At 35.5% G+C, this 17187-nt stretch overlaps 1 protein-coding gene and 1 pseudogene across 4 annotated transcripts in view; one reads left to right on the forward strand and one right to left on the reverse strand.

The window, feature by feature from the left end:
• LRRTM4 (leucine rich repeat transmembrane neuronal 4) overlaps positions 1 to 17187 on the reverse strand; it is a 790142-nt gene that overhangs the window by 269392 nt on the left and 503563 nt on the right. The window lies entirely within an intron of this gene.
• Positions 8255 to 9590, forward strand: LOC104670395 (annotated as a pseudogene). Its single transcript, XR_749131.2, has one exon. The product of XR_749131.2 is annotated as an ELAV-like protein 1 pseudogene (transcript).

A 17187-nucleotide genomic window follows, 5' to 3' on the forward strand; every position in this document is an offset into this window, starting at 1 on the left:
AATGTTAGACTGTAGGAATATACATGTATTCAAAAGAAGACTGCAATATTGATAAACATAATGCAAACAAGTATTAAATGTGTCTATGAATATCTAGTAAGATGTTCCAGGAAATGTTATTTTGAAGGAAAATATATGGTACAACTTAATTAAGGCCAAGCAAAGAAAATCACCATTTCCCATTAGAAATCTGGAATAGAATTTGAGTTGCTTCTTCCACTACCTTGGTCTTTTGATACCTGCTATATTAAAATAACCCATTGAGATTACAATAATCCCTACAGTGCCCACAACCCACACCTCCCCAATGCCCCTCTTTCCTTGCCTTCTCTTTTACACGATTTATGGACTATTTCCACCACTAGATGTAAATCTCCTTTTCTGACTCGATGTTAGATTACTACTTTTTATTCACATTCCTCTTCATACCAGAGAAAGTGCTACGTAAGAGAAAGATTCAATTTGTAATGGAGAAATAGATACTTTAATCTGAGGATTATTTTTTAAAGATTATGAAGGTAGAGGAGATGAATTAAATAACAAAAGAAGTCATAAATACTTTTTGCAACAGCCTATGTAGTAGAATGAATAGCCACAGCATGCCAAAATTAATTTTCAGTATGTGCATGCTTCAGTGATTAAAAGGTTTTAGAAGGATTAAAGTTCTCCTAATCTCAATAGCCAGGTGGCTGCAATAGAATGAGTGAGTTGCCACTCAGGGGTCTTATGGGGGAAACTATTTACCAATTGGTATAGAGGTATTTTAATATCTTAACAAATGGCATGACTACTCAATCCTACCAGTGTACTATCAGCTCTAAATGCATAATGTGCCTTCTGAATCACTAAGAGCCTGCTAAACAATTGTAGTTAGTAGTGAATTGCTGAAAGGATCATTTCATCTAGTTAATCTTTTATTGACTGTTTGGCTTTTAAATAACATGGAAAGAAAATATTACAAATATCAAGACATTTGAACCACAATGAGCATTACATTAATTGTAGCATGTTTGCACAATTTATACCAGGTTGATTTTAACATATTATATATTAAATATTCAGAAGAGTATGTTAACTACAGACCCATTTGAGAAACAGCAATACTTCTCAAAGCCAGAATGAAAATTATCAACAGAATTAATGGTGAAACTTCTAACTTTCTCTCTTATCTAGTATTTGTTTACAAATTTTTTTAAAAACCCTACAAACTTGCAATAATTTAAAAATATGCAAAACTAACTCATGATTTGTCACTCTACAGACATGCCAGTTTTGATGAGGCTTTGCTCAAATTAAAAATATATAAGTAATTATTTATGGTGCTATCTCTGTTAGGCTCTATATGGACAAAAGGAGTGTTAGTTCAAAGAGCTTAGCATTCAGCTGGAAACAGTAAATGCAAACACTCAAATCTAAAGTCCAAAGCAAGTTCTGAAGTAGGAAGATGTATCAGAACGTAGCATTATGACTCATTGAGTAATGAAAGGTACATAGATTAGGAAAGTTGGCTAGTGTTCAACAATACAGAAATAGAACATCAGAAGCCAAAAGCATGAATGGAAATCAAGTGTCAGAAACCACTTAAAAACATTAATCAGAGGATTTCCAGGAAAAATGTTGAGTTGAGATCAACTTTCTAACCTTCCTCACTTCATTAACACACTTCTGGAAAATCCCAAAAGAGTATAAAGATATAAAAAGGGACCACTCATGACTAAATTTCAGAAATCTCACTTGAAAACTGGATTCTGTGAGATGAGATTGGAAGAGGATAGAAGGAACTATACTGCCAATAATTGTATCTGTAATTTCAACGAGAATAAAGAAAACATCCATTCTGAAAAGAAAGAAAAATATCAAAGATGGAACAAAAATGATTCCAATGTTGATTAAAAGAAGGCAGACAGAAATAAGCACAATAAAAAGAGGATGATGATATAGGAGAAGTTTAAAATGCAGGACGAAAACCATAGAATTAAAATATTCATTAGCAATAAAATGAGTCACCTTTGAGGACAGCAGAATCTATGAGTTAGTAGACAAGTTTGATAACGCCAGTTGTATTAGTTAAGGTTCTCTAAAGGGACAGAAATAATAGGATAGATGCATATATGAATGGGAGTTCATTAGTATTGACTCACACGATCACAAGGTGAAGTCTCCCAGAAGGCCATCTGCAAGCTGTGGAGCAAAGGAGCCAGTCTGCGTCCCAAAACCTCAAAAGTAGGGAAACAGACAGTGCAGTCTTCAGTCTGTGGCTGAAGGCCCAAGAGCCCCTGGCAAACCACTGGTGTAAGTCCAAGAGTCCAAAGACTGAAGAACTTGGAGTCTGATGTTCGAGAGTAGGAAGCATCCAGCATGGGAGAAAGATGAAAGCCGGAAAACTCAGCTAAGTCTCCACATTCCACTTTCTTCTGCCTGCTTTATTCCAGCCACACTGGCAACACCCTCACAGACACACTCAAGAACAATATTTGGTTGACACTCAATATTAGCCATCACAGAGGCAAATGTCAGAAATGAAAACTCTAAAAGAGATTATTTGATAATAAAGAAAACAGAAATCTAATATATGGTGATTAGAATTTCTGAAGAGAGGGAATAAATGCTAAGCAATAAACAAAGATATAATAACAAGAAACATTCTCGAGCAGAACAAAGATTTGTTTTGTAAAAATGGAATCATCTACCATGACACTTCAGAAAAGGATACCAATGACAATGAAGCAGAGTCCTCACAGTCTGACAGATTTCATTGGTGACCAAAATCCTAGGGATTCAGGGGGAAATTAAAACACATTAAATAAAATAAGAGGATTAAAACAAATAATTCAAGAGCTATAGTGTTATAGTGTAAAAGGTCTAGTAGTCAGCCCATAGAATGTTCAAAACACAATTATGATTTAAACTTCTTTTAAAAATTTTGTCTCATTAGAAAATTTAATGTGAAACAATAAACACTTTTACAGAAGGTCCAATTGTCACAGATTTAACAATAAAAATGAAGTGATAAAAATGTAAATAGGCCGGGCGCAGTGGCTCACACCTGTAATCCCAGCACTTTGGGAGGCCGAGGAGGGTGGATCACGAGGTCAGGAGATCGAGACCATCCTGGCTAACATAGTGAAACCCTGTCTCGACTAAAAACACAAACAAAAATTAGCTGGGTGTGGTGACATGTGCCTGTAGTCCCAGCTACTTGGGAGGCTGAGGCAGGAGAATTGCTTGAACTGAGAGGTGGAGGTTGCAGTGAGCTGAGATCGCGCCACTGCACTCCAACCTGGGTGACAGAGTGAGGCTTCATCTCAAAAACAAAAATGGTAAATATTTATTGACAGTAAAGAGGTGTGCTTTCTATTACAATGTTTAGAATTTAAATCTAATTTTGTAAAACCTTAAAGATAGTGAATATAAATACTTCAAACAGGATTTATACTTCCAAAATTTATAGAGGATGAAAAAGGAAAATAATCTGAATCTACCCTTTAAAACATTTTTTCAAAAGTAAGGATAACAACCAAAATAATGACTCCTTGATAAAGAACAATTCAATTCTTTACGAAAATAAACTTAGATGAGTCAAATACCACCATAAAAAAGACGTATTATTTCCTTCAAGTAATGTCCCAAAAGATGATTGCTTGCTAAAGACTATTGGCAATCTTTAAGTTTTAATAAGTAATGCCAAATAATCTGTCACAAAATTTGTATCAACATGTATTTCTGTTGGCAATATTTTGAAGTAACTGTTCTTTCTACCCCATCAAAGCTCAAACACTCTTCAGGTTCTAATATTGTTGCTTGGGAGTGTCTCTCTTAATTTGCAACGTGTTAATAGCTATTTATGTAAATATTTTAAGAGATTCACTGGACAGTGGGATTTATTTTTTTCTTTTGAATAAACTGTAAATATTCTTTTCCCATATTTTAAATGGAGAAGTTACTCAAGTTTGTAAGTACAATTTTAATATCTGATGTAGAACATACGTGTACAGATATTATTTTTCTGTTATTTAAACAGCAAAATATATATTTCTACATTTGCCATTTATTTTAACTATTATATTGTTTGTTTACATGCCAAATATTTGTTTTTAAAAAATTTTGTGTAGCTAAGTGTACTATGCATTAATTTATCATTTCTTTTTTTATTAAGAATGGACATTCACATGCTTTCACAAATTTTAGACCAAATAAATAGTTTCCTTTAGCTGTCCTGTGGCTTTATGTCTTTACTTCATTATGTAATCTACACAAGGTTTATTTTACCATAACATCTGAGGTGGAATTTAACTTTCTTTTCTAAGTAGATCATGATTATCCTAGGGCTGTTTATTAGTTATTCCCCTAATTTTTCCACATGGCTAAAAATACACATTGTTCTAGTGAAATCACTGGAACAATTACGAAAAATTGTAGATTATGGGTTACTCGGGGAGTGGGATATACTAGAGAGTCTCAAGGTTTATTTAGTCCTAAGATCGCTTTTCGAAGCTTATCTATGTCAGTGATCACATGCAGTCACATGGTTTTAAATGTCATCCATGTCTGATGACACTCAAATGAATGTCTGCAGTCAATAATGAACACCGTGTGATCTCTAACTCTGTGTGTGTGTGTGTGTGTGTGTGTGTGTGTGTGTGTGTGTGTGTGACAGAGAGAGAGAAAGCGCTATGTGTATGTAAATTAATTCGTGGATTATACTTATAAGAAGTAAATTTAGAGATATGCTTATCTGCCTACTTGACATGTCTTCCTGAATATCTATCTTCTCTCCCTTCTTGTCTATAGCAGTTCAGCATCTCAAATCTTTCAGACCCCTAACCCTAACATGACTGTCAACTCCTCTTTCTTCTATGTCTTGCATCGCATTTCTTAGCAAATCAAAACACTTTTTAAAGATATTAAGAATCTGATCTCTGTTCGCCTCCTCCATAGCAACTGTCCTGGTGCAATCCACTGTTAACTTGGGCCTGGAATTTTGTATTCTGCTCCTAATCAGCCTCTCTACTTCTATCCTTGTGCTTTCCAGCCGGCTCTGCAGTAATTTTCCCACACAGGAAGCACAGTGAAACTTTAAAAACTGCAGGGCCTTCATACTTAACCATTCCCTTCCTCTGAAGCAATTCCCTCAAGTTGTTACGTAGGTAACACTTTTACTTCAAATCCTTGCTCAATTTTCATTTTATCAGAGAGGTTAGTCTAATCATCTCAAATAAAATAACAACTCCAAGTCTATTCTATTTCCTCATTAAGTTTTTGTTTGTTTTCTTCACAGCATTTACCACTGGACTATTATATATCCATTTTATCACTTATTATCTTTCTCCTTCCACTAGATTATGAGGTTCATGAAAATACCAACTTAGTTTTGTTCACATTGCCATGTGTTAGAGCAGAAATTGGCACAAAGTAGAAGTTCAATATAATTTTCAATAAATAAATAATTGAATAAATAATTGAATAGATGAAAAAACAGCCGCACTGAGATCCGTTTTATTCAATTTTAATCCAGTTTTTCCTAAGAGGTGTTCAGTTTTTGCAAAGAAGGATCATTAATTTATGTTTTATAGTCATAAACCCCAGTGTTATTCCTCAGTATGTGCTAAAAGCCTGCATTAGGATCTTCTTTAAGACTTACCTGTTTAATTCTTTTAAACTTTTTCTCATTTATAAACAGCATTTATAGTAACTATGTTTCAATAATGATATGTTTGGAGATGCTGATTCGTTTTACCACCAGTTGTGCCATGTTCATTTCATGGGAGTTTGTAATGTGCAAGGTTTCTTCCTTGCTGGAATCTAATTGCCTATTATACCATACAACATGGTTCTACTAATTGTGCTAAGTAAGAGTGATCTAACCGTGACACATTTTATGTTTAATAACTGTGTTTTAACTCCCAATAGAATAGCACACAGGTGATAAGAAAGAAATACCTTTTGGGACAATCACCATCAATTGTAATCTGATGTTTTAAAGTTGAAAAATAGCTGAAAAACTGCAGCAGAAATAATGTTTCCTGGGAGGAATGGCTTCAAACTTCAGCTACAAAGAGAGAAAAATAATTCCAAGGAGCCAATATAGATTGTAATCTATTCAGTATTTAAAACTCATATTTTCTAAACAAGAACATTGTCACATGCATTTATTATTTTAAATGGGCTCTCTCAAGAAAGCATTGAATTCATATTTATGAAGACATTTATAGCACACTAAATGCCAAGTAAAGATTATTTTAAAAATCTTTATGAAAGTCTAACAGCAATGAAAGACATTTTCCATTAGTAGTATAATTAGCTCATAATTATGTAAGCAATAAATGCATAATTAGTTTTTTTACTCTTAATATATTAATATTGTATACAATATTGGCCATGGAGCTGTAAATAATATTGACAAATTAAATCACCATTCCCTGTGTACCGAATATAAATTTTATTGAAGGAGGAGATATTTCTAAAACATTATTTTAAAAATTCTTCCACCACAAATCTTCAAACATCTCTCCTTGGGGCTCTTAGTTTAGATTATAATTCTCCATATTTGTAGTGAAGTGTGATAATAATCTATGCCATGCAAAAGTCAACATAGAGTTAAGATTTGTAATTTTCATTTATACTTCAGTTAATTTCTAATATCAATAGGGCTGTTTTGTTTTACACTATGTATCTGGCTTCTTGTTTGTCTCCTAAAATTTGATAATGTCTTATTAAATGAACTAATAAAAATAATTGACTTATAAAGGAGGAGATGGATTACTTAAACGTTAAATAAAGACTTACACTGCAGATGTTCAGATCATAATAGTTTTATATTTTCCTTACTTTGGGAGCTGTAAGCAAAGGACCAGAATATCTGAGGCTGAAACTATAATACAACCAAGATTTCAAGATTTTTTAATATAAAAGTATGCTTAGTATACCTTTATTATTGATAGTCAAATACCGGAAGAAAACCTACAAAGGTTCTGTTATGGCAAATAATTATATTAATATTTTTATCTGAAAATAATGATGTGTAAAGTCAGGATTTCAAAGCATTTTCAAAATTTGGAAAATTTTCATTATAGAATCCATTTTAAATTGTTTAAATTTTAATAAACTACAGAAAAGATATGCAGAACTTAGTGAAATATTATAAGGCAAACATCCTTGTCACCACAAGCCAAGCCGTGAAACAGAATTTTGCCAGCTTTCCAGAAGTCTTGTCCAAGTGTCTCAATTCAATCACAACTTCCTCCTTTCCTGTAAGATTAAATTGCTCTTTTGACATTTATTGCAATCCTTTTCTTCTATGTTTTTCTAGCTTTAATATCAATGTGTACATTCCTAGACATAGGAATGGTTAATCTTGTTCAGTTTTTAAAAACATGATGCCTTTTAAGTTTCTGTTCAATCTGCAGATTTTCTCTCAATCTTCTATTTTCTTACTATTTATGGCCAGAAGCTCTGGGGAAATCTGGATTTCTCACAGTCAGGAGTTTGTTGATTTCATAATCATGGTGCAGTGTTACATACTCCTTTGTCTCCTGTATTTCCTGAAAATAGGCAACTAAATCCAGAGGCTTGTTTTGATTGAGGTTTGATCACTTTGGTTGGGCTGTAGATGTGTTCTTTCTGCAGGAAGTGTATCACGTCTCCCTGTTTATCTTTTGGTGATATTTGCAATCACTGAAATTTAGTGCCTATATTCAGTAATTTTTTGAGGGTTGCAAAATTATGACATTCTAATTCTAATATTCTTTTCACTTATTCTTAGAAATTATTCTATAAAGAGAAGCTTTCATTTATCTACTATTAGTTTACCCAGTGTTACAGCTCATATATAAAACCCAGGATAAAGCAAGATATTTTCACATTATTTACTAGTTCTCAAGAAAATGAATTGGTTTCCTCTCATTCTGCAAATGTGATTAACTAGGCTTTTAAAAAGTAATCTTTTATATTTATTTATTTATTTATTTTTATTATACTTTAAGTTCTAGGATACATGTGCACAATGTGCAGATTTGTTACATATGTATACTTGTGCCATGTTGGTGTGCTGCACCCATTAACTCGTCATTTACATTAGGTATATCTCCTAATGCTATTCTTCCCCTCTCCCCCTACCCCACGACAGGCCCCAGTGTGTGATGTTCAGATTCACATATAGTTCTAAGAAAAAAAAAGAAATCCTGTATATATTTACTCAGGTTCCCCCAATGATAATATCTTGCGAAACTACAGATAAAATTATAACCTGGGCTGCCGCCGTCGCCGTCGCCGTCGCCGCCACCGCCGCCACCGCTACCGAGGCCGAGCGGAGCCGTTAGCGCCGCGCTGCCGCCGCCTCCCGCCCGCCCTGGAGCAGATCCGGGCCCGCCCGCCTGCGTCCAGATTTTTGAAAAATACAATGTCTAATGGTTATGAAGACCACATGGCCGAAGACTGCAGGGGTGACATTGGGAGAACGAATTTGATCGTCAACTACCTCCCTCAGAACATGACCCAGGATGAGCTGCGCAGCCTATTCAGCAGCATCGGCGAAGTGGAATCTGTAAAACTCATTCGGGATAAAGTAGCAGGACATAGCTTAGGCTACGGCTTTGTGAACTACGTGACCGCAAAGGATGCAGAGAGAGCAATCAACACGCTGAACGGCTTGAGGTTCCAGTCAAAAACCATTAAGGTGTCGTATGCTCGCCCGAGCTCAGAGGTCATCAAAGATGCCAACTTGTACATCAGCGGGCTCCCTCGGACCATGACCCAGAAGGACGTAGAGGACATGTTCTCTCGGGTTGGGCGGATCATCAACTCGCGAGTCCTCGTGGATCAGACCACAGGTTTGTCCAGAGGGGTTGCGTTTATCCGGTTTGACAAACGGTCGGAGGCAGAAGAGGCAATTACCAGTTTCAATGGTCATAAACCCCCAGGTTCCTCTGAGCCCATCACAGTGAAGTTTGCAGCCAACCCCAACCAGAACAAAAACGTGGCACTCCTCTCGCAGCTGTACCACTCGCCAGCGCGATGGTTCGGAGGCCCGGTTCACCACCAGGCGCAGATATTCAGGCTCTTCCCCATGGGCGTCGATCACATGAGCGGTCTCTCTGGCGTCAACGTGCCCGGAAACGCCTCCTCCAGCTGGTGCATTTTCATCTACAACCTGGGGCAGGACGCCGATGAGGGGATCCTCTGGCAGATGTTTGGGCCCTTTGGCGCCGTCACCAATGTGAAAGTGATCCGCGACTTCAACACCAATAAGTGCAAAGGGTTTGGCTTTGTGACCATGACAAACTATGAAGAAGCCGCGATGGCCATAGCCAGCCTGAACGGCTACTGCCTGGGGGACAAGATCCTACAGGTTTCCTTCAAAACCAGCAAGTCCCACAAATAACTCGCTCATGCTTTTTTTTTTTGTACAGAATAGATAATTAAGAGTGAAGGAGTTGAAACTTTTCTTGTTAGTGTACAACTTATTTTGCGCCAATTTTCACAAGTGTTTGTCTTTGTCTGAATGAGAAGTGAGAAGGTTTTTATACTCTGGGATGCAGCCCACATGTTCAAATGTTTGAAATCCCACAATGTTAGACCAATCTTAAGTTTCGTAAGTTATTTCCTTTAAGATATATATTAAACAGGGCCGGGCGCGGTGGCTCACGCCTGTAATCCCAGCACTTTGGGAGGCCGAGGCGGGCGGATCACAAGGTCAGGAGATCGAGACCATGGTGAAACCCCGTTTCTACTAAAAATACAAAAAATTAGCCGGGCGCGGTGGCAGGCGCCTGTAGTCCCAGCTACTCAGGAGGCTGAGGCAGGAGAATGGCGTGAACCCGGGAGGCAGAGCTTGCAGTGATCCGAGATCGCGCCACTGCACTCCAGCCTGGGCAACAGAGCGAGACTCCACCTCAAAACAAAACAAAACAAAACAAAACAAAACAAAACAAAACAAAACAAGATATATATTAAACAGAAATCTAAGTAGAACTGCATTGACTAACCAGTCCCTCTGGATGGTGGTGAACCTGAAGCATGCTTTAACCTCTAAGACTGTCTAACACGCGTTTCATTCAATGTCTCCACAGACTGGGTAGCAAAAAAAATCACCTTTTAGTTTTAGTTTTTAATCTAAAGATGTTAAACAGATGCTGAGTGTGCGTTTTCTCAACCGCTTCAACATTGTAAGCGATGTATACTTTGTTTGACAGGAAGTTCCTTTTCCAGGCAGGTCCCGTTGCCACCTCCTGCTCACTCAGTCCCGAGCTCTGCCAAGTGGTCCTGGGAATGGCGGTGGGCCCGTCCAGCGTGGGTCACCACTGGGGCCGGGGGCCGCATGCCAGGCGGGCCCTCCAGAGAAGGACACAAACGTGTTTCGTAAGCCCAGGCATCAATGGGAATGGACCAAAGAGTTTCAGGGAAACTCCAGTATATTCCAGAGTTAGATCTAAGCTCCAGGCACGCCTGAAGATGTGTTGCTACTCTGACGCCCTGAGTTTCTGTCCACACATTGCATGCACAGCGCCCCACACATTGGATACTGTTGTTCACGATAATTTCTCCCGTTTTCCAGAGCATTTAACATAGCTTGGAGGCGTAAGATAGCTCTGTTTTTTAGTAACACAGAAATATTTGAGCATTGTATTTCTCGCATCCCTTCTCGTGAGCGCTTAGACCTTTTTCTATTTTAGTCGGATTGGAATTTTGCTTTTGTATGAACACTCAGCAGAAAAGTACTTACTTCTTGCCAGTTATCTATTAACCAAAAGCTTTGATTTGTCGTTTTAAAGATTAACCCTCAAAGTTCTCTTCATAACCGCCTTGACATTTTGGGTTCTTCTGTTCTGTTAATTTTCTTTTGCTTTTTTGTGTTTTTTGTTTGTTTTTACTTTTGCATTTAAGACCATTAAATTTGATTTTGTTTTACTCGAAAAAAAAAAATTATAACCTGGCTGTTGACATTGGTATAGTCAAGAAGCAGCATGTCCATCACTATGATGGTCCTTCCTGTTTCCCTTTTACAGCCACAGTTACTTTTCTCACATTCCCCACACCTTCATAACCTCAGGCAACATTAAGTGTTTATCATTTCTATAATTTTGCTATTTCACTTTTTAAATTAAAATAGTATTTTGCTTTTCTTTTAACATAAACCCAGGAAATAAAAACGATGTAAGGTGTAATTTTGTTATTTCAATAATTTTATAAATATCAAATTATACAATCAGTAACTTTTTGGAATTGACTTTTTTCACTCAGCACAATTCTCTGGACATCTAGCCTGTTGCATGCATCAATAGTCCCTTTTATTTCTGAGTACACTTTAGGTTATGAACGCACCACAATTTGTTTAGTAATTTACCTGTTGGAGAGCATGTGAGTTGATTTTCATTTTTAAAAATGTTCCCTAGCTACTAAATACATACTACAATGGCATCTAACAATCATCAGGGGTTTTTGAAACTTTGTCCCCTTAGAATTAGATTTTATTAAGCTCTGAGGAGCAGCCTAATGGTTTTCAGATTCCAGACTTCAACCATACCTCTCTAGAGTGTTACAGTATCTTACTACCCAAGAATTTGTTTGGATTTTTAATTAATTAAGACATATTATTCCCACAGTGATGTGGATGTTACTACATAAAAGCTAAAGAATATTAATTGATAACTTATTCATATGCATGAGTAGCAATGGTTTACCTACTTACAGACATAATGTAGACCACAAAACAGAAACACCGGAGGAAAGCATTATGTTGGAATGAGGGACAAAAGTGAGAAAAAATATTGAAGAGAATATTGTCTTTATGGGAGAAGATAAAAAATAAAATAATTGTAAAATAAATTTTTTTTAATTGGATATAGCATTTCTGGTTTTATCTACATTTCTACGTAGATATTTTATAATTTCATGGACTAGAGTATTATTATCCTAGTTTAAGGTATTTCTTTCCCCTCATGGTTGTCTTCAAACACTAGAACATTATAAATTTTTCTGACAAACAAGAGTCTCTTAGAAATTCTACTTTAAGGGTCTTGCTCAGATATCTCATCCTTTACAGAACTGTTGTTGACCAGCCCAGTAAAAGAGGATTTCTATCAATCCGTAGGCTTCCTACAATCCTTACCATTCATTTACTTCTTGACATTCTCTAAATGTTTCAGTTTTTCTTTTTCCATGAACATGTCAAATCTCTTAAAATGGCATGTATTCTATGGAATATTGATGCTATCTCTTTGTAGTCTCCTAAGCACTCAATATAGAGACTTTCAAAGAGTAGCTATTTTGGCCTTAGTTAGCTTGGCTCCTGGCTAGTAAGCTGGATATTGCTGAATATCTGAGAGAAAGAAGAGTCTTTTCCAGTTTACTCAATATAATAAATAGTAGTAACTGAAGCAAAAATGTGGTGAGGTATTTTTCATATATAAGCCTCCCAATCCAACTTAGGGATTTCTTAAATTAATCTGCTGATCAAGCAAGACATAGATTATTTATTAACCTAAGGCTGTGAGGGAATTCTCTGAAAGGAAGTGATTGAACCCTACTTAATTCCATAGAAACTGGAGATGACTCAGATGCCTAGCATTCTAGGGATCCCTCTACCAGTTGTTTAGCAATTACCTAACTGTCGCCTCAAAGGGATGGAACTGTGGAATCAATGTTTCCAGTTCCCTCTCACAGATTATGCCACGGAGGCAACTGGATGGGGTTGCACTGCTAGGCTGTAATCATTTAGTTCTCCAGAAGTATAAATGCACTCATATTTTATCCATTATATATGTCTACATACATAGAGAGAGAGAGAATATGGACTTCACAGATCCTGGTTTCCCAACAAAGATCATCATCCAATTAAAAGGGAGTTAACATAACTCATACAAAGCACGTTAAATACAAAGTTCACAGTTATAATCAAACAATATGGCTTCCTGTTATCTTTTGGTGAGTCTTAAATTTATAAGGCACTCAGTCACCACAATCTCTGTGGGTCATTATATTTCTCTCTATAACCATTGCTTAATCCTACCACGCACATAATTGCAAGCATTATACAGCTCCTACATGTTTTGTTTGTCTCTAAATTCTTGGAATATTACTTGCAAACATAAAAAAGTGTATGTCCATGTACTTCCTTTGTTGCTGTTTTCTTTATTACTAGATTAACTAAAGAAAAGCCTCACATTTCATTTAACGCATTGTGTCTTATGCAAAGAGGATGCACAAATATCCGTTAAAATGTAGACTCTAAGAAGAAATATTTAAAATATATCTTAAAGAGACAATTTGGATAGCTCTGTATACTCCCCATTAGACACATTTTATTTGTTTGATTGTTTGTTTATTTGTTTTCAGCTTGGAACATCTACTACCAGAGTTTATCTTTGCATGCAAATGATTATAGATCACAAGTGCTCTCTCAAAGTTAATTTCACAATTTAACTTGGTTTCATATTAATGCACTTGGTAGGAAGTACACATTTATCTCTGGTTTACTCGCTTGAGGATTATAGGAGTGAAGTGTTTCTGGAGGAGTACAATGACCAGTAAAACTCTTAGGGAGCACAAGCTCACATTCTTTGCTGAAGTTACACAGAGCCTTGTGTTCCTAGAATAACCTATATAATTACAGTAAGCAGACTTTCTCCCCATTGATGTGCCCATCTGCTTCTTTTGTAGACTGCTTTTCTTCCTAAATATTGATTGATTAATATCTACTATATTTCCAAGGAAAATATTTACAGGCTTTTGAGTAGAAAAATTGCAAGGACTAATTCAATATCCTTACTATGGTTTTCAATTATTCTTTACAAATCCTTTAAAAAAAGGCAAGGCCATGGTTTAATCACCATATTGCATTAAAAATTCAGCATTTGAAATTTGCCTAATAGATTATTATTTGCTGTGCACAGTCAGGCACAGCTTTGCTATTAGAATCCACTTGACCTTAGGCATCTTAAGCTAACTGCAGTCCTAAAATAGAATCTGCTTTGTTTCGATTTGTTTTGTTTTTCATAAGTTAGCATTACATTTTAATGACTAAATTTATTTTAGAAAAATTATAAAGTACTGTTCAGAGTCCATAAAGTAATATTTTAGCATTGTTTATGTCACATGCCCAATACTGACTAGATACAAAATTGTGCACCCCTTCAGTTGAATTTATTCTGTTAGTCTCTCTAGCACTTGTGTGATATTATAAGATTTAAACTATGTATGGATAGAACTAAACAGCTAGCATAACAACCTCTTGTCCCCTAGTTTTAGTCTCCTTCTGCCATTTTGCAAAGCCATATTTCAAGAAATTATCCTAGAAGTTCAATTAAGAGGTTTTGTGCTTACTAAATTTATCCTGCAACACAATATTGATAGAGGAATCAGTTGGAGAGTTTCTTTCTTATGCTACTGCTCATGGATCTAACCATCTAATGTTGCATTTTATTTCTTTGCACACTTGACTCGCATATTAAACAAAAAAAAATGTGTGAGTTTAGAGACCAAATTACACTTGTGGCATTGCTCCTATTATATAGTGGGTTTTTAAAAATCTATAAAATAAGCCAGACAGCAATTGCAATACTAAAGGTCCAGTAAAAGTCAATAGACCTCTAGAACCCCATTCGGTTCATAAGAAAATGGAACAACGCTAACTATATTTACCATATAAAAGTGAGTGGAATTAATTTAAAAAATAAATTGATCAACGTATTTCTTTATTTAAATAAAAAAGGGAAGTAGTTAATTTATAAAATAAGAAAAAATAAGATATTACGTATCTAAGTGTTAACAGATTTGCCATCTTATAAAAAGGGGATCACAAAATAGCTTCTAAGGGTGAAAAAGTAGGGGCAGCTTAATTTTCTCTTAGATACATACTATAAGTCTGAGTCGGGGACATACAGTGAAATGAGTCCAAAACATCTTTCAAATGTTTTTAAATTTATGTCTTTTTTTTTTAATGCAGGCAAATCAGATGATAATATGAACAGAGATACAGTGATATTTGTTTTAATCAAGCTGTGTTTTTAAAAAAATTAATGTCAGTTCCCTCAGAGTCAAGGATATAGGTATCTCTTAGTAATCTGTCATCATGAACATTTCGTTAAATTTTAGAGGTCACATTTAGGACTAGCAGTAAGAAGCAATTTTAAAGTTAAATGATGTTTGGATTTATGTAAAATAAACACCTCCCTAATCTGTTCCATTTGTTAGGAAACTATCCTATTTTACAATGATGAAAAAAGTGTAATTTTTATACCATATCAAATATTAATAATTTAATACCATCTCGTGTTTATTTGTATACACAGATTAGATTCTTACATTAGAACTCCCTTTTTTCATGTTAGTCCTTTCCAAGAAATATTATTTGATTCTTTAAATTTTTCTCTTAGTCTTTATATAAAGCCAAAAATGATTACAAAATAATTAGGACAACATTGCGCTCACAATGGAGATTATCTTTAAACTATTTTAATAGAACAACATTGCAAAAGGAAAAAAGCTCAACTTAGTAATTTTCTCACTAGGTAATATTAATAAAATATTTTAAAAATAATTATTTCTTAGCTGTTAATTACTTAAAATTACAATAAACTGTCTTTATAATCAAAAGTATGTGGATTTATTTGGGACATATTGGCTAAATCTAGTTATCTTGATGCATGCTGTAGCATTATAAAACAGGTGGATAGGCAGCAAAGTATAATAAAAACTGTCATCTGATTAGTGCTACCATGGATTTCATTGTAGTCCAAATCCATGAATCCATATAAAACTATAGAGATTTTCCATGTTTTTCCATTTAGTTAAATACTAATTAAAATATAATTGTTTTTCCCTTAAGACATATATTGAACCTCCTTATGTTTTATTATATATATATATATAATCATGATGTATGCAAATTACAGCTCATCATTTGCTAAATGCTTGCACAGATTTTGACAAATGGTGCACATGTAATATCTAAAAATAAACAGTTCTTGTTTAATCTACTGAAACAAAAAGAAGCTTGAATAAGGTCATATCTTATGAAGCTGAAAGAGATTGTCAAATTGATAAATTTCAACAGTCTCAGTAAATTTAGTAAAGAGAGAGAGAAACAAGATCATCAAACTTGTATTTTGATAGCTCTACTCAGAAGTGCTAGTAAACAGTAGACTTCTCAGTAGAGCAAAATACTGTGGAGCCTTTGCATATGGCAGTTGCAAAGGTTTATTTACTCAAATACAGAGCCATATACATTTTCCAATATACAAGGCAGAAAAAGTGACATATATATTGGACTGATAATGGGTTTAGGGGAGCAAATGAAGAGATTTGGAAACTAACCGGTCCAATAATGTTTACAGCCCCGGAGAAAATAAACTGTTAGTCCATTATTTTCCATGTTATTTTAAGTTTTCTTTTGTTTTTAATTGACACACAATAATTATACATATTGGTGAGGTAAGGTGTATTGTTTTAATATATGTATACATTGTGTAATTATCAAATTAGGATAAATAGTATATCATCTCAAGCATTCATTTCTTTATGAGATCATTCAAAATCCTCTCTTGTAGCTATTTTGAAATATACATTATTATAGTCATCCTATTGTGCACAGAACACCAGAACTTCTTTCTCCTATCTAACTGTAACTTTGTACTCATCAACCAACCGCTCCCCACACCCTTCCTCCTTATACTTTCCAGCTTCTGGTAACTAATCTCCTACTTTCTACTTTTGTTAGATCAACCTTAGATTATACCTATGAGTGAAATCAGGCACCATTTGTCATTCTGTGCTTGTCTTGCTTCATTTAATGTAATATTATTTGGGTTCATCCATGTTGTTGTAAATGACAGGATTTCATTCATTCTTTCTTTTTTTTTTTTTTTTTTTTTGAGACGGAGTCTCGCTCTGTCACCCAGGCTGGAGTGCAGTGGCCAGATCTCAGCTCACTGCAAGCTCCGCCTCCTGGGTTTACGCCATTCTCCTGCCTCAGCCTCCCGAGTAGCTGGGACTACAGGCGCCCGCCATCTCGCCTGGTTAGTTTTTTGTATTTTTTTTTAGTTGAGACGGGGTTTCACCGGGTTAGCCACGATGGTCTCGATCTCCTGACCTCGTGATCCGCCCGTCTCGGCCTCCCAAAGTGCTGGGATTACAGGCTTGAGCCACCGCGCCCGGCCGGATTTCATTCTTTCTTATGGCCAAATAGTACTT

Source organism: Rhinopithecus roxellana, chromosome 17, assembly GCF_007565055.1.
Source record: "Rhinopithecus roxellana isolate Shanxi Qingling chromosome 17, ASM756505v1, whole genome shotgun sequence".
NCBI classification, from domain to species: Eukaryota; Metazoa; Chordata; class Mammalia; order Primates; family Cercopithecidae; genus Rhinopithecus; species Rhinopithecus roxellana.